The sequence below is a fragment of the Camelus dromedarius genome, chromosome 20 (assembly GCF_036321535.1).
Source record: "Camelus dromedarius isolate mCamDro1 chromosome 20, mCamDro1.pat, whole genome shotgun sequence".
Lineage (NCBI taxonomy): Eukaryota > Metazoa > Chordata > Mammalia > Artiodactyla > Camelidae > Camelus > Camelus dromedarius.
Window position 1 is genome coordinate 9,185,817 of NC_087455.1, and position 21,376 is coordinate 9,207,192.

Here is a 21,376-nt window from a genome sequence, read left to right on the forward strand (position 1 = left end):
ACTCATTTGAAATGGTCATTTACCTTTACTTAGTAATTGATTGAGCAGTATAGAGTGATGTTTATTTCATTTAATCCTAGTCTCTTTGGGGAACGTATTGGACTGTTACTTACTTGAAGTTACTTAAGTCATCAAGTATTGCTGCCCTTACTGTTAGAGCCTATAATTTGCTCTTTCACTGTTTAAGGAAAACAAAATTATAAAATTTTGAAATATTTAATTACATTGTTAATGGCATGTCTGCTATTACTTTTGGTCTCTCCTTTTCTGTTACTACACCAGAGTTTAGCACAGCTCTTGTCTGGTGCACAGTGGATATGCAGTAAATGTTTTGACTAATTGAATGAATGGCAAGGTCAGAAGAGTTACACTATAACGTTGTGTAATTATGTGGCAAAAGTTTTGGAGGAGGATGTTGATTGCTCTCAACTGCAGTTCTCTTAAGCAGCTTGTACATTTTGAGGATTGTTATATTTGATTACTTAAACTGCTTTGAAATCTTTGGGGAGAAAGTAACAGTAGACATATCATTTTGTGTTATACTTTAGCTCACTGAATGGATTTGTTCACTTAGAATGAATATTTGATGTGTATCTTGTCAGCATTCATGAGCAATAGTCAATTCAGATAATTTCTTTTTTATTTGAAGTTTCTGAAAGTCAGCATAAAAATTCTTGAATGTGGGAACTCATCCAGTTTTTTTAGGGGGAGGGTAATTAGTCTGTTTAATTTTTTTTTTAATGGAGGAACTGGGGATTAAACCCAGGACCTCACGCATGCTGAGCATACATTCTGGTGCTTGAGCTATACCCTACCCCCGTTATCCAGTGTTATGATAAGTTCACTAATTTAGGTTAATTTTTCAAGGAATATTTTTTCACATTGCAGAAATGGAAGGCATAATCCAATACTGTGGCAGTGGTTACTTAATATTTCCATGGTGGTGTTGATAACGTTAATAATAACTAACAGTTACCTAGCATTTACTACTTGCTGCTTGCCAGGCAATGTTGTAAGACATTTAATCTGTATAACACCCTGATACTAGTAGGTGTTAGCATTTCCATCTTGCAGACTAGAAAACTAAGGTTAAGTAACTAAAGTGACACAGCTACTCAGTAGAAGATAGGGTCTTGGCTCTTAATTATTATGCTGAAAAAGTGAACCCCTCTATGCCAAGTTCTGTATAAACATTAAGTTTTTTGACAACCCTGCAAGGTGTAGGTTAATTCCTAGTTAAGTCTTAATTAACATTAGGAAAGTAAGGCTCAAGGAGTGTAGGTAACTTGTTCAAGTGCCTGCCCAAGTAGGATGAGGAAGGCTGGCATTTAAGCCCAGGCCCCTGTGACTTATAGTCTTTACTAATATTCTATTTCAGAGTACTAATTTGAAGTGTTATATTTTATATTATATATTTAGAAGGCATACTTAAAACAGCTAATCTTGAAACTTTTTCAGCTGCCACAGGATGGGTAATGTTCACTTGTCTCTATGCTGTGAGCATATACAGGATTATAATTTCCTGCTTACTAGCTGTAGCTCCCCCCCTTTCCCACTCATGCAAGTATATTGGAATGCAAATGAGTGACATTTGTAAAACTTTTTAAACAAGGAAATCATTCTTAGAATTTTGATTCTTTAAATACGTGCATTTCTTGTTCCACATCCTGATTATAGTACCACGGGTGAGAATGGCTGTTTTCAGATACTGGGTGATTTTGTTTAAATAAAAGACCTAATGCAAAAATATATTTTTGTTGCTATTTAATTTATTTTGAAAAGATAATATTTAGTGGTACTGCTGTGTACAACACTGTGAAGCTTTCAATCCTGTAGGGTTATTATCTGCCATGCAGGTAATCTCTATCTGATGTATTGTAGTTGGTGCATTATGTCTGGTATATGTGAAATCTAGATTGATAGACACTTTTTGCTGTGTCTGTATACGTTCTGCCTAAAATCCTTCCAGTCATAAATTGGCTTGTTCTCAGATAATCCAAATTACATTGAATGCTAAGGTCAAACAATTTCAGAAAATACTTACTGTGAAAAAATATTATGACTTGTTCCCAGATATTATTATTTGGGATTATTTATGCCATTTCTCTATTCTTAGGGCAATGGAGAATTGAAGGCACTAATTTAAATGAAATCTGAGATTGACTAGGTCTTGAAGTGGACTTTTGTAGTTTGTTGACTTATGATTTTTTTGAGACATTCTTTAGTATGTATGGGCAAGAACATTGCATTTAAGCCCTGATTTGCTCTTGTCTGATAGTGTGGAGATTCTCAGATTATCTATAAGATAGAGGTAATACTATCTCTGCTAAGTGCCTCACAACAGTTTTGTGAAAGTTTTGTATTAATTTCAAATGCAACGCAATAAGAAAGGAAGAATAATAATTGTATTGAAGCAGTGCATTTTTAAGTCGAATGATCATTAAAAATATTTTGGCTTTGATTGTCTATTTCTTTGACACTTGGCATAATATTTAGTATATGATTGCCATTAATTATCCAAATAGTTACTGAGCACACAAGCAGGGTTATAAGCAGTGAATAAAATGTTAGTTTTACAATAGAAGAAAAGATAGAGAAAAACAGACAGGTAGCTGTTCAGCAGGTAGCTAATCTTATTTTATGAGTCAGGATAAACATCTAGGTAGCAGTGCCATCTAAACTAAGATCTGAAGAGTGGACCAGTAGTCCCTTGAGCAAAAGGGACAATGCATGGGCCTAGGAAGAGGGAGGGGCAAAAAGGAGATAAGAGAGGTCCTGTACGTCTTAGAAATGGTTACTGGTACTGTGTGGCAATAATACAAGTTATAAAGGAGGTGGGAGAAAGAGGTCGACAGTAAGTAAACTGTAAGGCTGGCTGCCTGAGTCATGTTAACAAGTTCAGGTCAGTTTGGATTAAAGGCTAGGGGAAACTGTTACAGGGTTTTAAAGGGGGAGAGAGTGAAATACTCATTTGTCTTTTCAAAAGATTGTTCTTAGAGCTTTTGGAGAATGGATTGAAAGGTGAAGTAAGATTGAATACAGGTAAGCAAGTTAAAAGACTGTTATTACTAAGGTTTAGAAAAGAACTGAAAGTGATCAGTACTTGAGTATTGACAATGGAGGGATGATGCTAAATCTATAGGATTTGATGATTTACTGGTTGTGGGCTCCACTGAGCCCATGATTTTGTGTCGAGTAGTGGAGTAGAGGATGAGTTTCCACAAAGGGCTCACTACCACTTTTTCATGTAAAGTTGAGATGCTGCTGGGGCTAAGGCAATACAGATATATTCTCAAATATGCATTTTCAGTTATTCTCCATATTGTTAGTCATTGCATTTGAGTTGACCCACCCTAAAGTAGGACTGTCAGGCTGGAACTCATGAGGCCTCCATGAGTCAGACATTCAGTTTCCACAGGAGCCCAGTAGCAAGCTGATAGCTGCTTATTAACAAAAGGAGTGTGCCTGATTGCTATGTCAGGGAGGCAAAGGGTCCAGAACCCCCAGGGGCACCTCCAGAGGCACCTTTGTCAGAGGCTCCAATCAGATTAAAATCAGGAGTCACAGAGACTTGACCTAAAAATGGTTATTAGGGTTGTGGAGCCCCAAGGGACTAGCACTTTTCTACATGCAGCCCTTCCTGATTGGGAGAGTCCCCTCTGGCACTCACAGGATGGGAAGTACAACTATATACCACATCAACTCCTACTATCCATTGGGATGGATGTAGAGGCATTAGCAAGAGGACACTGAGTTGGCCCAAAGAGCCCCAGCCACAAGGTGACTTCATTTCCCTTCCCTACCTATTTCCTGCCCAAATCCTATTAGCTGAATCTGGAAGTCCCTCCCTCTGTGGGACAAGGTAGGAGGGTGATAACCTGGGTGCTTATATCTAAGAGAGCCATAAAACTTTTAAGTCCCTCCCATATGTTTCCTGGGCAGCCTCTGAGGGGTATGTATGGCCTTCCATCCCTCTTGGGGGCCAGGGAGACCTCAGCCCTATCCTTTATCATTTTTTTCTGTAAAGCAGAAGAGTTTGGGGGTAGAAGTAGAGGAGGATGGTGGGGCACGGAGGGAGAGAGCAACTTTGTACCAGTAATCAAGGCTTTGTATTCACTTTTGGTCATTCCCTTGTAGTTCAGTCAAAGGAACTTCTAATACTTTTGGTCCATCTGAAGCTCTGTATTGGCAGCAAGGTCATCATTACTTACACAGTCTACTTTAGCTTTGGGTACTCTGGGTCAGCAATCTCAGCCTTTCACCTGGAGACATAGGGCTTTTTGCCCATCGTCATAACGCATCCTTTCCTCTGCCAGCCCAGGGGAGAATGAATAACAACCAAGGCACCATTTCAATGCCTGATTTCAATCCCACTTCTCACTGCTCAGTTTCTAAATATTAATCCAACTCTTTTCTTAACAGGGCAGTGGAGATCCTTATTCTCACCTTCTCTCCACTGACCACTAGGATCACTTGCCAATCCCAGAGTGTCTTCTCATTTCCCAGAACTCTGTCTTTAGGGGCCTTTATCCTCTCTCTCCTAGAAAGTCATGGCTCTGTCAGCATCCCATTCTTGTTGCCAAAACTGTCCAGAATCATGATGATCTGAGATCTTATCCTGCTTGAAAGCTAATAAGTTACTCTGGCACATTTTCATGGATGCTGGTAGGAGACCTGAGGCTCCTGTGTAAAAGATGAAGGTCAGTTTATTACTCTCAGTAATAACAGTAGCCAGAGTATCAACATTTGTACAGGTTTCCTGATCCTCAGGCACACATAGTGGGCCATGTTATTGGAGAGAAACCCTCTGTTTACGGAAGCTATAACTTTTATAATGAACAGTAAGCTACCTGTCCTTTGCTCTAGAGGGATACATCATATTTATTATACTGATCAAATAAGCATGCCTGTCCTTTGCTCCAGAGGGAGATACTGTCTTTGTCTTTGAAGGCTATTTGCTACACAGATGTCCCTGAAAATATAGTCCAGAGCAAAGGGCAGTTGGTACCTCTGCTTGCAACACATTAAAAATAGAGAATTGTTTCTCAGCATACGTAAATTATACCTCAATAAATCTGATTTTAAAAAGGTAACTGGCATGTAGTAAGAATATAATATGTATTATTATTGGTGTTCATCTCCTTGATCTGTTTTTGAGGGCAAACCTCTGCAATGATTTTGGTGAAATTTTGAAGTTAATTTCCTCCAACGTAAGTTACTAACTAATAACATTTACTCAGTAAGTAATGTCTAACGTGTTTAGATGTCTCTTGATTTGAAAAAAACCATACGTGGTCTTTTAAGAATTTCAGGAATATTAAATCAAAGTGAAATAGGAGAAAACTACCTTGGGTTAAAAGGAATGAGATTACCTTGCTTTTGTTTATGTTAAACTACAGTTCTCTACTTAAAATTCTAGCAAATTCTAACAAAGAGGACAATGTTAATTAAATATAGCGTTTTTAAGTGAGCCTTCTTTTTCTTGAGATCTTGAGACAGTATAGATTTAGGGGAGTAAGAGGCTAGCGTAGCTAGTTGGAGGGAGGTTTAAACCTGCAGTTTTTCATTCTTTTTTTTTTTTAAGGTATAAGGCTCCATTTTTATCACTTTGCATTTTCTAAATCTTCCCTTCCAGTCTTTTTTTTTTCTGTAAACAAGCATTCTGAGAGTTTTTTTTTTTGAACTACTTTACTTGCTAAAAATTCTTACATTTGACCTTTTTTTGACTTAAGTATTTAATGTGTTCTGATATTAAAGTAAATATATTTGCCAGGTTGTTTTTAAATGTAATAAGTCAGCTTCATTTATTCCATTCATTTGGGTTAAAGTGTACATGGATTTATAGACTTGGAAATGTAAAATAATGTTATAGCTATGGTGGCACCAGTAATAAGTTTAGTGGGTAAACCTGAAAATGAAGGGCTGAAGCATTTTGGAAATAGTATTTGAAAAGTGGGACTTCCTATATTAAAATGTGAATATAGTTAAACTAAAGCTTTTCCTTTTTATTTATAGAACAGTATGTTGAAGCAATAGTCAAAATATGTAGCCTGGGGTTGGCAACCCTCTGAAATGGGTGTGCCTAAGTTCCATTATAGTATGTGTCATGGTGACAACTGGCCAGTGTTCTGTCTTTGGTATGTGTCACTGACCCCTTCTTAGTAGTCTGTTAGCATATTTAATGTGTGTCTTTTAAGAACTTTACTTTAGCTGATACTCAGTTTTCTTTGTTTATGAGCAACTTTTAAAAATAGTGTGTCTTGTTTTATTAAAATAAAATTTAATTTTTTAGACTATTCTCAGTTTGCCTAGTTTGGGTAGGTAGATGGCTTATGCATTTAAATAATTTTTTTAAATATTTAAGCACTAAAAAATTCTTCCTAGTGGAGTTATACAAGCAAAACTTTTTGTGAAGTCCTTTCACTGCCTCTGGTCTCTGAGATCTCTTCTAGGATTTTATTTGGGCTTCACAAGTAAGAAATGAAAGAACAGTTTTTTTAAAACTGGTTTTACTGTATTATAGAAAACTGCCTTCAGGTCGTAAGTAGAGTTAAACAGGTGCTCAAAGACAATTTATTCCCGGCACTTTTTGCCCCTTGTAGCGAGGTCACATTGCACATCAAGGCTTTTTTTGGCAGGGTGGGTGGGGTGGTAATTAAGTTTATTTATTTTTTAATGAAGGTACTAGGGATTGAACCTGGGACCTTGTGCTTGCTAAGCATGCACTCTACCACTGAGCTATGCCCCCCACCCTCGAGGCTTCTTAACTAATTCCCTCATTCCCTGCACCTAATCTTTATACACTCTCTTTTCCTTCATCCTGTAAAATGGAAACTGAAAGAAACCTTTTCATAAGCTGATTGAGGATACTGGAAAAGAGACTGCTAGGAACTATTCATTACTTGCATAGTAGTGTATAGATTTAAATATCTAATATGTTCTGGTATTTCATAAAGATATTTACCAAATTGTTTCCAAAAGTACAAAGAAGTCATCTTCATTTATTCCATTCATTTGGGTTAAAGTGTACATGAGTTTACCTTTAATCCCTCTCTGTTTAGATATGATCTGTTTAGATGTGAATTCCTATCCAGAGAGTTCTGGAGCAGGCTTTGGATAATTCTGCTTTCTTTTGTAGTCTCTGGTATAGGAATGTACAGATACACAATATACATGTATGTTTGTTTTTATATAGCTTTATTCCTATTATAACCCTGTATAGCCAGATATATAATTAATATGGAAGAAGCAGATGACTTTTTTTTTTTTAAGTCTTAGTAAATATATGGGGCTAATAGCTTATTTGGTCAAACAGATTTATTTCCATGACTCTGAAGTACTCTACAAAAAAGTAGAAAGTAAAAATCACCTATAGTCCTGATGATGGATATAAGTGTTGTTATGTGTGTTATTCTGATACGCTATTTTAATGTATATTTTCTTTTAATACAGTTTTGTTATAGCACTGATTTTTAACTTTGGTATCTAGAAAAAAAACAATAATTCCTTCAACAAACATAACCATGTGCTAACTTTTTTTCTGCTGTTGTTTTAAAAACAGTTTTACTGAAGTATGCATATCATAAAATTCACCCATTTTAAATATGCAGTTCAATAAATTTTAGGAAATTTACTGAATTTACTGGACCGTAGTTCAGTTTTAAAACATGGCCATCAGCCCACTAAGTTTCCTGTTCCCTGTCAGACTTCATCTTCTGCAGCCCCGGGCAACCACTTAACAGTAGTTCCCCTTTATCCATGGTTTCAGTTATCTGTGGTCAACCTGGGTCTGAAAATACTCAATGGAAAATTCCAGAAATAAACAATTCATAAGTTTTAAATTGTGTACTGTTCTGAGTAGCATGATGAAATCTTGTGCCAGTCCCATTCCATCCTGCCCAGGAGGTCAATCATCCCTTTGTCCAGCATGTCCTGCTCCTTAGTCACTTAGTAGCCATCTGGGTAATCAGATCCACTGTCACACTGTCGCAGTGCTTCTGTTCAAGCAGCCCTTCCTTTGCTTAACTGTGGCTCCAGAGCGCGAGAGTGGTGATGCTAGCAGCTCATACATGCCAAAGGGAAGCCACTAAGTACTTCCGTTAAGTGAAAAGGTGAAAGTTCTTGATTTAATAAGTAAAGAAAAAAAGTCATATGCTGGGGTTGCTAAGATCTAAGGTAAGAACAAATCTGTCCATGGTGTTGTGAAGAAGGAAACGGAAATCTGCCAGTTTTGCTGTCACACCTCAGAACTGCAAGTTACGGCCACAGTGAGTGTTAAGTATTTAGTTAAGATGGAAAAGATGTTCAGTTTGTACACTAAGATATTTTGAAAGAGAGAAAGAGAACACATTCACATAACTCATATTACAGTATAGTTGTTTTATTTTATTATTAATTATTGTTGTTAATCTTTTACTGTGCCTAATTTATAAATTAAACTTTATCATAGGTATGTATTTATAGGCTTGCAACATACCTCCCTTGGATAAGGGGGGAATCTCTATAGATTTTTCCTCTTCTGGACGTTTCTTATAAATGAAATCATACAATTACGTTTTTTTGTGTCTGGCTTCCTTCACTTAATGTTTTTGAGGTTCATTTTTGTTGTTGAGTACAGTTGACCTTTGAACAGTGTGGGGTTACGAGGTGCCAACCCTCCGTGCAGTCCAAAATTGGTGTATAACTTTACAGTCTGTCCTCTGTACCTGCAGTTCTGCATTTTCAGGTTCAGCCAAACTCAGATTATGTAGTACTTACTGTATTACATATTTATTGAAAAAAATCTGCATATAAGTGGACTTGCACAATTCAAACCCATGTTATTCAAGGGTCAACTGTATACCACTAATTTGTTCCTTTTCATTGCAGAGTAATATTCCATTATATGGATATACTGCATTTGGTTTATCTGTTCACCAGTTGATGGACATTTGGATTGCTTCTGCTTTTTGGCTATTATGGATAATGCTGCTGTGAACATTAGTGTGGCCATATGTTTTCATGTCTTTTGGGTAGATGCCTAGGAATGGAATTGCTGGATCATGGTAAATTTATGTTAATTAAGAAAAAAATGCTAAAATATTGTCCAGACTACCATTTTACATCCCACTACCAGCATCTGACGATTTCAGTTTCTCCAGATCCTCTCAACAGTTGTCATTGTCTTTTTGGATTACAACAATTTTAGTGGGTGTGAAGTGATATATCAGTGTGATTTGAATTTGCATTTACTTAATAACTAATGACATGAACATTTTTTCAAGCCATTTTTATACCTTTTTTGGTGACATGTCTATTAAATCTTTTGCTCATTTAAAAAAATTATTTTTAAAAATTTAACTTTATCATTTTTTTTTTGAATGGAGGTACTGGGGATTGAACCCAGGACCTCCTGCATGCTAAGTGCATGCTCTACCACTGAGCTATACTCTCCTCCCCCTCTTTTGCCCATTTTTAATTGGGTTGTCTATTACTGAGTTATATAGTTCTTTATATAGTCTGGATCCAAGATCTTTATTAGATTCATGATTTACAAATATTTTCTCTTGTCTTTTTATTTTCTTAATGGTCTCTTTTGAGTTGCAAGTTTTTTGAATTTTGAAGAAGTCCAGTTTATCTTTTTTTTCTCTTTTAAGGTTTGTGTTTTTGGTGCTGTGTTGAAGAAATTTTTGCCCAATCCAGGGTCATGAGATTTACTCCTGTGTTTTCTTTTAAAAGTTTTATAGTTTTGGCTCTTACATTTAGATCTTTAATCCATTTTTAATTGCCTTTTTTTAATTGAAGTTTAGTTGGTTTACAATGCTGTGTTGGTTTCTTAATTGACTTTTGTATATAGTTTGAGGTAAATTTCCAAGTTCATCTTTTTGTGTGTTGATACCCAGTTGTCTCAGCACCATTTGTAGAAGAGACTATCCTTTCCCCATTGAATCATCTTGGTAGTTTTGTTGATAATCAATTAAGCGTAGATATGAGTTCATTTCTGCACTCTCATTCATCTTTCATTGGTCTACGTGTCAGTCCTTCTGCCAGTTCCACATATTTTGATTACTGTAGCTTTTCATACCATATTGTAATAATGCAAACAGCATTCTTCTTTTCTTGTAAAAATATATGCTCATATTTATAAAAATTGAAACAATATGAAAAACTTCAAGAAGAAAGCACAAATCAGCACCTGAGTAGTCACTGTTTTGGTGAACATGTTTCCAGATGTCTCTGCACATGTATGCTTGTTGTATGAGTGCGCACACACCCTCCACAGTTACACATAAAGACACATCAGTATTTGCCCACGCTCATTGTTCTTGTGTACTTTTGGAGTGAATGCATCTATTGTCAACTTTAAGAGGGAACTGATTATTTTTCTTTCTTCAGGCACTTTTGTAACTTTGTGAGTTTTTAACTGACAAACTTCTGAGAAGAATGAAGACTCTTTGGGCTAAGAACTATGAGTGCTGTTTTCTTGGTAGCATGTGAAATAGAATTTATTTCTCGCTTTTTCTGCTGAAAGATGACTTTAAAACAAATTTTTAAATGTGTGCTCTGTGATTGGATGGAAAATTACGTGTGAAACTTTAACAGAATTAATCCCCAAACCAGTTTTAAACATTCAAAGTTTGCGTAAGTTTTCTTTTGAGTACTAGATAAACTTTTTGGCAGTTGTGACAGTGAGTGTGGTGCCAATAAATGTATATACATATATGTAGTGATAGTTTTATTTGCAGGCATATAAGGACCTATCCCCAGTCCTGCAAGCTTGGTTTTACCATGTTAATAAAAGAATAGCATCCTTTGTACTTTGTGAATTCCACCTCGTAGCCTTGATGAAGCTGGGTCCTGAGTAGCCATCGTGGAAATGTGACCAAACTTCTCATCTAGGTGTAGGTCAAATTCCATGATCAGAAACTTCTCTGACTTTCACATTTTTCTTGTAGTATGATTTTATATGATGACTACGTGGTTTAAAGTCACGATTAGATATATAACAAGTGTAGGTCACCATACAGGTTATGCTTAATTTAAAAAGATTGAAGTTTAATGTCTGGCAGTGGGGAGCCATTATAGGTTTTGAGTTTGAGGAGTGACATAGAGAGACACATTTCAGAAAGCCACCTGCACATTGGAAATTTGGTGTTTGAAAAAGGCATGCTTAAGTTGTGTGAGAAACTGGATTGCTCAATGGAATAATATAAATAAATAGTTTTGTACATGATTTTAAAAAGTTAAAACTTGAAATAAGAGATTTGCAGATGACAAACGGACTGTACGGAATGAAAAGCGGTTAGCAGTGGCTAACTCTGTGTGGTGGGATTATGGATTTGTCTTCCTGCTTTTGGTGGAAATTTTAGAAAAAATGTTAACTATATTATGTAAAAAGATGTTAAAATGAAACTCTTTTATTCTGAGTTTGGCCCTGAGTCAACAGATGCACATTTCTAAAGTGAGTTGTAAGAGCGCCATGCAGGTCTTGCAAAAGGAAGCGCCAGAAAATGGATCTTGTGACTTTTAATACCTACCCCATCTATTGGTATGAAAAGATTCTGGAAGTTGGAAATTAGAATAGTTTTTGAACTGAGTTGGAAATTGGAAGAGTTTTTGAACCAAGTTGTTGGTGTGCTAGTTTCTCCTAACCCCCCACCCCACCCCAAGTACAGGTAATGGCTTGAAGAGCTTACTGTGTAACTGGTTCGGTTCTGGGGACACTGGGTTGATGTCTGTCTCATTCAGGCCTGGGTGAAAGAGAGCCTCTCTGCTCTGGCAGCACAGCAAATTGAGGTCCCAGTGTGGGTGACTGCCCATTTTCCCTGTGTTCTTTGGGCAAGGGTGCATGATTCCCATGGACCTGATGAGGCCACTAGCTGTAGAAATCCCACAGGAGCAGAGTGGTGTGGGATGGAGGAGGGAGAAATAAATGGGTGTATTCTCGGAGGAGGTGTATTGTTCTGCCATCAAGGGAATTGCAGTGAGAGATCTCAAAGGGCTGGGGTGGGTGAGAGCTTCTCAGGACCTTGAAAGCAGTTCCTGGCATCAGCTTTACACTCTTTTGAGCCAGGAGAGCCTTACAGTGACAGTTGTCCCACCAGGGATACTAAGGTGGAAGGGAGAGGGGCAAAGCACAGTCCTCTAATACTGCCTGGCGCGCTAGCCTGCCTTGGGCAGAGCTGGGACAGGGGGAGAAGCTGTAACCTTGAATGGAAAATTTTGACTATTGTACTAAAGTGGATCTATCAATTTCTAAACTCAGATAGTTTTTATAACTTGAAAATGACTAAAGTCATAAGTTTGTCTAAATAAAAGTTCAGGGACATTAACTATCGCTGAAGAATGACTTTAAAGGACAGCGATGAACAGAAAATTGCTTTATGGTTATGTCCCACAGGTTCTGCTTGTTCAGGGTAATGGTTACAGTTGTTTTTCTAATAAGAAAAACATGAATGAAAACAAATCTTTACAAAAAGAATGTGCTCATTGAAGCATTTTGTTGTGAATAAAATGATTTCAACTTTGGGACCTGGTAGATCTGTGCTTGAGTCAGATCAACTCCTTACTAGCACTGACATGAAGTGAGTAAACCAATATTTGAGGTTAATTTTTCTCATTTAGTTTTTATAAAAAAGCTAACATCCTCTGCTTTCTAGTGTTTTTGCAAAGACATTATGGTCTATAGATATTCATAAATATTAGTAGCCCTCTTCCTTAAAGCAGATGTTTCCTATAGTTTAAATAAAATTGTATTACTCCCATTAACATGTGTTTTACTTCCTCTAAATGTATTTCTTTAAAATACCAAATGGATTAGGGGATTTATATGACTACAGAATACTATCAAGGATGTAGGTAGTATAACTTTAGTATAACTAAAAATTCACTTTTGATTTGAAATGTGAAAGGTTTTCAGAAAGAATGAAAAGTAGTTTTACTTATGTGTTGGTTTTTTAGTGAGGAAGCATATGAATTAGGGGTCTAAAGAGAAGGTAGGCACAGGTGGAGAATCTTTTCATTACTGTTCTTGGAGCAGTTTGGTTTGTATAAAATAAAAAGAAGTCATCTTACTGCAGGAAGAACACTTTGTAAAAACCAGTATCATTTTAATGTTCTTATTTTTCTAAAATATGCTTCATTGTTTTCTGGAAGGCTCTTTTAGTTCTTTATTTGACTGATATAATTTAAAATGATCTTGGTATTTTATCTTTTCTTTCTCGATGTTCTCTTATACTTTTTTAATGTTCAAATTTTATACTTTGGAACTTAAAGTGTTATTTTTAGTGATAGCAGCACCTCTTAAATGTCTCAAAAAGTTGATTTATATCACCTTTAACAGTATCTTTATTCTTTATATTCTGTGCCTCTGAGTTTCATTTGTAACATAGTTCAGTCTTGCTTATTTGTAGGAATGGCTTTAAATTAGGGAGGAAATTATAGTAAACTTTCTATTTGAGTCCAGAATATTCTTTATAATTCATTCAAGCATCTTTAGTTGCAACCTGCAGAAACTAACAGGGTAATTTGGATGGAAAAGGAATTTATTGGGAGGCTTGGAAAGTACTTCACAGAATTGGTGGAGAGACTAGGAATCCAGACTCATAAAAATGAGCAGTAACCAGAGGAGGGTGAGCATCAGGAAAGGATAGTCCAGGTTATGCTGTAGTAATCATCTGGTTAGAACACTTGCAGTTGTCTCTGGTTGCTGCCATTGTGAATGATTTCTCAAGTATCCCTGGTCTTTGGATCATTCTCTCAAGATGGGAAGTCGTGGGGATGGAGCTATATAGTATTTGTGGGCTGACCTTCCGTGACCCCCACACTTGTGCTGCATTGATCCTCCACGTCTTCATTCGGAGGCCCTTGACATGACATATTTAATGTGGCCAAAATGGAACTCCTGCTTTTTTTGGTAACCTCATACCTACTCCTTCCCACCCAGGCAGGTTGTCTTGGAAGTTGTTCCACAATCTGGATTTGTCTGTTTTATGTCTCCTTATAAATAGATAGAGGCTAAACATATTTGACAAGTATTTTACATAGGGTAATATTGAAGATGTCCCATTGTATCACATCAGGAGGCCTATGTCTGTCACATTTCTTGATGATACTAAATTTGATCCCTTATTTAAGGTGGCACCTGCCAGATATCTCCATTGTAAAGGCACATTTAAAATTTTAGAATTACTTTAAAATTACATGATTTATTTTAAAATCCAATCTTGTTTATTTTTTTTATTTTTTCCAGTCTGAAATATATAGGTAAAAATTACTTATACGAAAGTATTCATAACAGCAGTTGAAGTATTGCAATGATACATTCATTTGGTTTGTGTATGTTAATCTGTTAAATCATTTAAACTAAGATGTTTAAGTCTGTGAAATAAAGATAGCACAATAGAGAATGGGGAAGTTTTCATTCATTAATTAATTATTTTAATGAGGTACTGGGGATTAAACCCAGGACCTCATGCTTGCTAAGCATGTGCTCTACCACTGAGCTGTTTCCCTCCCTCAAGAAGTTTTGATTCATTGATTTCCTTTCTGAGTGCTCATGCTGATGTTTGAGACTAACACTCGGATTCGCTATTTTGAGCATGTAGGACAAAATAGTATGTGTACACGTTGACAGTAATTTCAGGAAATGACAGTCCCTTTTGACCACATAAAAGGCAGCACGAGGCAATATACATGTGTATGCCAAAATCTGGAAAACTGACTATTTTCCACTTATATATCTCTGCAGAACCTCTTAAAGCTAAGAAAAATAAAATTCCACTAAAGAATTACCAGCTTTTTTGAGAAATTAAATTAACCTATATGATGTGATGCTTTTGTAGTTGTGCATATTGATGTTTTGAATTATTGATTGAATCTGCTAAATATCATGTGGCTACTTTCATTCTTAAGAAAAAAGCCTGCACAACATGTAAGGTCATTTTTTAAAAGAGGAAGAGGATAGACACTGAAAAAATCCATTTCATACCAGGATGTGTAGCATGTTTGGACTTTGTTCTAAAGATGAGGCTTTAACATACACACATACGTACACACACTCTATGGTCATTAAAGATTAATTTTTAGAATAGTACATGTCTTTTTTTTTTTTCCTATTCTTTGTTTATTCCAGTTTTATTGAGAATTGACGCACATCACTGCAAAAGTTTAAGGCATACAGCATGATGGTATATTGTGAAATGATTACCACAGTAAGTACATGTCCTCTTTTGAAAGTGTTTTCTCCTTAGCTGGTTTGTGGTTTCAGGCTTGACTAGTCAATATCTGTAATTATCTAAATTCTCCACTAGGTAGAAATGAAAGGAGGACAAACAGATTAAGGATCAGACATGCATAGCAAATGGGATAGTCTTTGTTGAAAAAATTGGCATGATTTTTGTATTTACTGGGACTGAAAAATCTCATCCATTGTTGTATGAGTTCTTGATGTTGCCTTAGTCTCAGTTTAACAAAGCTTTTTTTTTTTTTGAGGACTTCAGTGTTAATCTGTTATGTGCCCCTTATTAGCAGTCAGATGGATAGCATTTGAAATGCCTCTTTTAGGAGGAGAGAATATTCTCCTTTTCCAGGTTAATGGATACACTCATATAAATCTTAAAAAAAAAGTTTTATTTAATTTAAAGCATATGAAAATGTCTTTGGAAGTTGTTAGTGGTGGTGGTGTTTTTAAACATACAAGGCAAATTCAAACGTCATCACTTCTTTAGCTTTCTCTGACACTGTCCTCTAGGCATAATTCAATTATTCTTTCATCTGTTTTCCCATAGCAGTTCATCCACAAAACTCTAGTGTGGCATTGTGCTTAATTACACAGTATTGTAGTAATTTGTTTACATGTCATCTCATAGACTATGAGCTTCTGGAGGGCAGGTCTTATGTTATTCAGCATTTTATGCTCTGCCTTGCATGTGACATCTGGTGGTGTAAATCCTCTACTAAGCTTTGTTGAATTGCCATTAGGAAACAGTTTAGCACATTTTTTTTCCCCTAAAGATTATGTGACAAAACGTTTTAATAGTTTTAAGAAATCTATTTGATGGCTACTCAAACAGATAATTGTGCAGGAATATTGCATATCAGACTTACAGTATCTCTCCAAAGTGGTTATCTATGCTTGTTGCAATTGAATTATTTTGTTAGCCTGGAAAACCATTATCTGTAAAATCATTGTGTATAACACCTATGGTGTACACCTTTGAGTATTTTATTTAAAGTCTTTTTATTAATCTTTAATAGGGGAAATTACACATTTTTCTAAATTTTATCACTCACTTTTTTATTGATCTCTTCATGTCTCTCATTTTCTCAAATAAATCTTTTTTGCAGAATGGCCAATCATATTGGGCCATAACTCTAAACAAGTCGCATTTATTCCAGTATCCTTAAATCATTTATCATATTGTTTGTTAATTCACTCATCCACTCATTCAGCATATACACATTGGAGACTGTAGTGTGTCAGACGTGTGCTTGGTGCAGGGGTTATAAAAACAATGAACAGGCTTTCAGTCCTGAGAAATGGCCAGACATTTTGCTGACTGATATGATGTGTCATGGGGCCTATGAAAAGACACTTAAGTATCTTGGAATACACCCTCTCTGTAAATTTTTTTCTAAATTTCTATTAGAATTGTAGTCTGTAACAGTGATTAGTATGGACGGAATGGTTAAGGACTTGCTGCTTTTTACATATGCAAGTATCATTTCTACAAAAAGTCAGTAACCTCTTTCAGGATGAAGATCAGCTTATTTCTTTGCATCTCAAGTACTGCTGAAGAAACAATAAAAGTTTAAGTAATGCTTTTGAATTGACAAATAGCAACTGTAACCCTCTGGTGCTGCTTAAACTGTTTGGGCCTTTAGAACTGCAAGAATGGTAGTAACAGCACCTATGCAGAGGGTGTGCTGTTGGCCTAATGTGACAGGTTAAAACTTGGGAAAAGAGCTTGACAAAGGAATTAAGTGCCCCTCATTCTTTATTTTTGAATCTCTCAATTTATAAATAGGTAGGTATTACGTTCCTTTTTAGAGAAGAAGAAATTGAAGCTTTGGGAGACTTAAGATTCTTATTCAAAGTTTAAAAGTTAATGTGTTCTTTCTGTCAAATTACATTACACATGGATTCATATTTTTGCCAGGAAGATAATTAAATATTTGTTTTGGTTATAGAACTCTCTGGAACTAGAGCAATATGTGACAACCCAGGCACAGAGCTTCTCTCTGAAGCTCACAGGTCAGGTCTGTAGTGCTGGCCTGGTTGGTGTCATGCTGCAGTGGCCCAGACTAAATGGTGCCCTGGCTTGTGTTGTTTTAAGCAACACGCAAATTACTAAATTTTGCAGATTACTTCTCTTAATTTTTAATGTTTCATTAAGGGTTAAGATATTTTAAGAGTGGGATGTGTACATTTGATTTTATTAGTGGTTCCTAGTTTTCTTTTTGAATAGGTTGTTTTTTTCATTCTAGTGTTTGGAATAAGGTTGGTTTTTTTTTTTTTCTTTAATGCATAGATGACTCAAAATATAGCCATCTGTATTTTGAAATTTGTGATACTGCAGTTCAGACCCAGAAGTTTGAGAACATGTTACACTTAAATATATACTTTTGGAGGGCATTATTTCAATATTTGGCACTTTTGAGGTATTGCTGCTGAACACTTGCATATGTTGTGTATTTCCAGCAGTAGAAAAAATGGCTGGGGCAAATTAAGATGTAGACTTAGCTTTGGGACTTTGAATTTTCCAACTATGAGTTGACTTGTCTGTGTTTCTGTTGCTGTGAAGTGTAATTTTCAGAGGTACTCTGTGAAGTGCCGCAGTTGTAGAAAGGGACATGAGTGGGTGGACTTTGTGTTCTTTACTTCCAAAAGAGACCATTTTCCTTTTGTTAATGTTAGATCTATAATATGTTCTCTAATTAAAAGTGAGAAATCACATGCGTTTTCCCCTCCTTGTTGTATAGCTTACAATGTGGAGTATTGTTTTTATGCCTTGGCCACATTGTCATACTTCTAAGTCTGGATCAGCTTTCATCATTTTATCTCTTGCCTTCGCAATGTCTTGCAATATATCCACGAGTTCCTTTAATACGAAATTCTTTTGCTGGTGTCACTTGCTCTGGGACATCTTCATCTTTTTCATCATAGCCATTTTCCTCACTTATGTGGATAAGTTTGCCTCTACAAAATTCCTAACTGCGTATTTAGTCTCCCTAATGGCAGTAGTGTCAACATTCTTGCAGTCAGCTATTACTTTTATAACTCCATTTATGTTCCATTAGAATTTGACTTCTAGCATTATCACTTTTGTTTCTTTACTGTGCTTTTATCTTCGTTGGCAAGTTCTCTTGTTTGGTTATCCATTTTTATTAAATGTCACATGGGTTTGTCACTGGGAGACAAGGAGGAAACCCAAGTATATGCTTTGTAGGCTGTGCCTGACCTGAATAGCAGGTGTTTAATGACCAATCACTGACAGGCTTTGAGAGAAGTATTGTGATTGGTCAGTAATAATGATGTAAAATATTGGAGAAAATTATAAATATAAAGCATTCTATATTTTCTGTATCTTCATTTCTCATTACATTTTAGAGAGAAAACTAGACATTTTAGGAAAAAATGTATTTATAGATAGGGTTTATACAATAACAACATCAGCTTACATTTGTTTTAAGTGCTAAGGGTATATTCACTTAGTCCTCACAATAACCCAGGGAAGTAGGTATTACGCGTGAATGGACAAAGGCATAAAGAAATGAACTTGTCCAGTGCTGAACCTGACAGCCTGGCTCCAGAGTTCATGCTTTCTATGGCACACTTTGTAAACCAGCACTAGTTCATAAACTGTTGCCAGTCTGCAAAGAATTGGGATTTGTATTTTGCAAGTCTTTAAAAAACGTTATTATTTTAGTATTATGTTTTCTCCCCCCCCCCCCCAATGCATTAGTAATCTGGGTTTTTTTTCCTTTGGACCATGATGGATGGAAAATTTAAAAATGAAACAACTGTTCACCACAGAGTTTGAAGAAATCTCAGTAGGCTATGCAGGAAATCCTGTTCAGTACTCTAGAAGTGGCCTGTATTCAAAGAATATGCCTTGGCCTTCATAAAAGGACTCGCTAATGAATGTGGACGTATAAATAACATCTCAGTCAAGAATTTTGCTGAATTGAACAACTGGTTCAGATTATTATGATGGAGAAAAGAGATTTTTTACTATAAACACCTTACGAAAAGGCAAGGCTTATCTCCAAAGCTTCTGTGTTTACTCATCATTTTGAAAGTGGAGCAGATTCCTAACAGTCAGGGTACTAAATTGTACCATTCACCTTTGTGCTTTTCTGTAGATTTATCAATTTCTTTAACAGTGACAGGAAAAAACCTGCTTGTTTCCTGTCACCATAAGTATGACACGCAGGTTAAGAATTTGCTGAGTCATTTTACCTGAACCATTCTTTAAGGAGCTTCAACACTTCCTGTTGATCACTTACAGAATTGTTTGGGGTTGAGGGGGGGAAGGTTTGTAGAAAAAGAAAGGGATGGGGGAGAAAAGCCACACGTAAGCCTTTGTTTACATTCGAATGTACTTTCCCTGCTCTAGCACCGGAGTATGAGCTAACCTCTCCTGCTAGCCTTTGAATGCTTACTCATTTGCATTAAAATTATTTTAGTATTTGACACATATAAAGTGTATGAAATATATGTGCTATTAATTATTAATAAGCATAAAGTGAAAGTCCATGAACTCACCACTAATTAAGATCTAGGAAGCTACTTTATTGCTTGCCTATACAATCTCCCTGCCTTCTGCTAGAGGAAAATACTCTCCTGAATTTTGGGTTATTACTTTTAATAGCTTAGAAAAAAATCACATATGTCTCTATCTCTAAATAATATATCTTTTGGTTTTGCTGTTTTTTGAACTCTGTAAAAACCGTTACAATAGTCTTCTGAGACTTTTAATGAATTCATTGTTTCCAAAATTCATCCTTATTCTTCTAGGTGGCTGTAGCTCATTTGCACTGCTCTGTAAGTTTTCATTGTGTGAGAAAACTACAGTTCATTCATTCTCCTATCAGTGAACATTTAGGTTGTTTCCAGTGTTTTGTTTTGTTTTGTTTTTTTTCCTCTGTAACAAATAATGCTGCTTTGAGCATGCTTGTGCATTTCTCCTGGAATCCATATACAAGTTTTCTCTAGGTGTATACCTGAGAGTGGAATTGTTAGGTTGTAGGATGTGTAGTGTTCACTTTAAGAAGATAATGCCAAATGTATTCTAAAGTGATTGTAACAATTTATAATCCTACATATTCGGTGTTTAAGAGTACCCGATTGATACACATTTCTGCCAACATTTAATGTTGTTAGACTTCTTAATTTTTGCTAATCTGATGGGTATAAAATGACATTTCATATGGTTTTAGCTGATAAGTATCAATGCTGGGGATTTGCCTTTTGTGTTTCTTTTTATTGAAGTACTTCTTGACTGGTACATTTTTCCATTGCTTTCTTTGTCTTGCTCTTATGGAGGTTAGCAGTTCTTTATATACTAGATACTAATCCTTTCTCTGTTAATGTGGTGAAAAACAGTTTCTAGGTTTTCTGACCCAACTTTGCGTTTCTGAGATGAGTCAAATTTGGTCATGGTTTGTTTTTTAAACTTTTTAATTCAGAGCGGGACTAGGAGTGAAGAGAATGGTGGTCGTGGGAGGGGTAGAGGTGATGAAGCAGGGCCAGAAGCTGGAGAGGGTACTCATTTCAGTGCTAATACAATGACCTATGATAGTTTTGGAGCATATGTAGGAAGATGTATTATTAAGTAGGTATTTGTTTGATCCTTTTAAAAATAGAATTCCAAAGTTTTATTTTTCCTGTTAATACCTCTCTTCTTTTTTACCATTCCTTTAAAATTAAATCGTGTAAATTTTATAAGGGGTTTTAAACATATGGAGTAGGTTAAATGAACAACACTAAAAACTCACATCTTTTCTTTTAAACAAGCATTTCTTTTACCAAATTTGAATTTATGGAACTGCAAAATAGGGTATGGATTTGTTTTACAGGATTTATCTTAAGCCTATGAAATCTTTAGGTTGGCATGATTGCAGCACATGTTGTCCAAATGCATCTCACAGTGTCTTATTGCTATATATTCCAAAACGTACCTGAGTTTAGGTATTAGAGAAATCCCATTGTAGAAAGTCCAGTAATCAAGGCAAGGCGTTGATAGTAGCCAGGAGATCCAGAAGTAAGAAGGTTCTGCATAATGTTCCCCAGGCCTGGTGATCATCTTTATCAAGCCCTTGCCTCAGGTTTTCCAGTTATATTTTCGTGGGTTCTTTTTAAGGAATCATTTTTAATTTTACAGAGGAAATTAGT

At 36.0% G+C, this 21,376-nt stretch overlaps 1 protein-coding gene and 1 non-coding gene across 9 annotated transcripts in view; one reads left to right on the forward strand and one right to left on the reverse strand.

Annotated features, from left to right (window-relative positions):
• The window catches only part of CYRIB (CYFIP related Rac1 interactor B), a 134,832-nt gene that overhangs the window by 58,397 nt on the left and 55,059 nt on the right, over positions 1–21,376 (forward strand). The gene's annotated exons all lie outside the window — the stretch shown is intronic.
• TRNAL-UAG (transfer RNA leucine (anticodon UAG)) lies at positions 9,361–9,433 on the reverse strand. Its single transcript has one exon. It is a non-coding gene; the product is annotated as a tRNA-Leu (tRNA).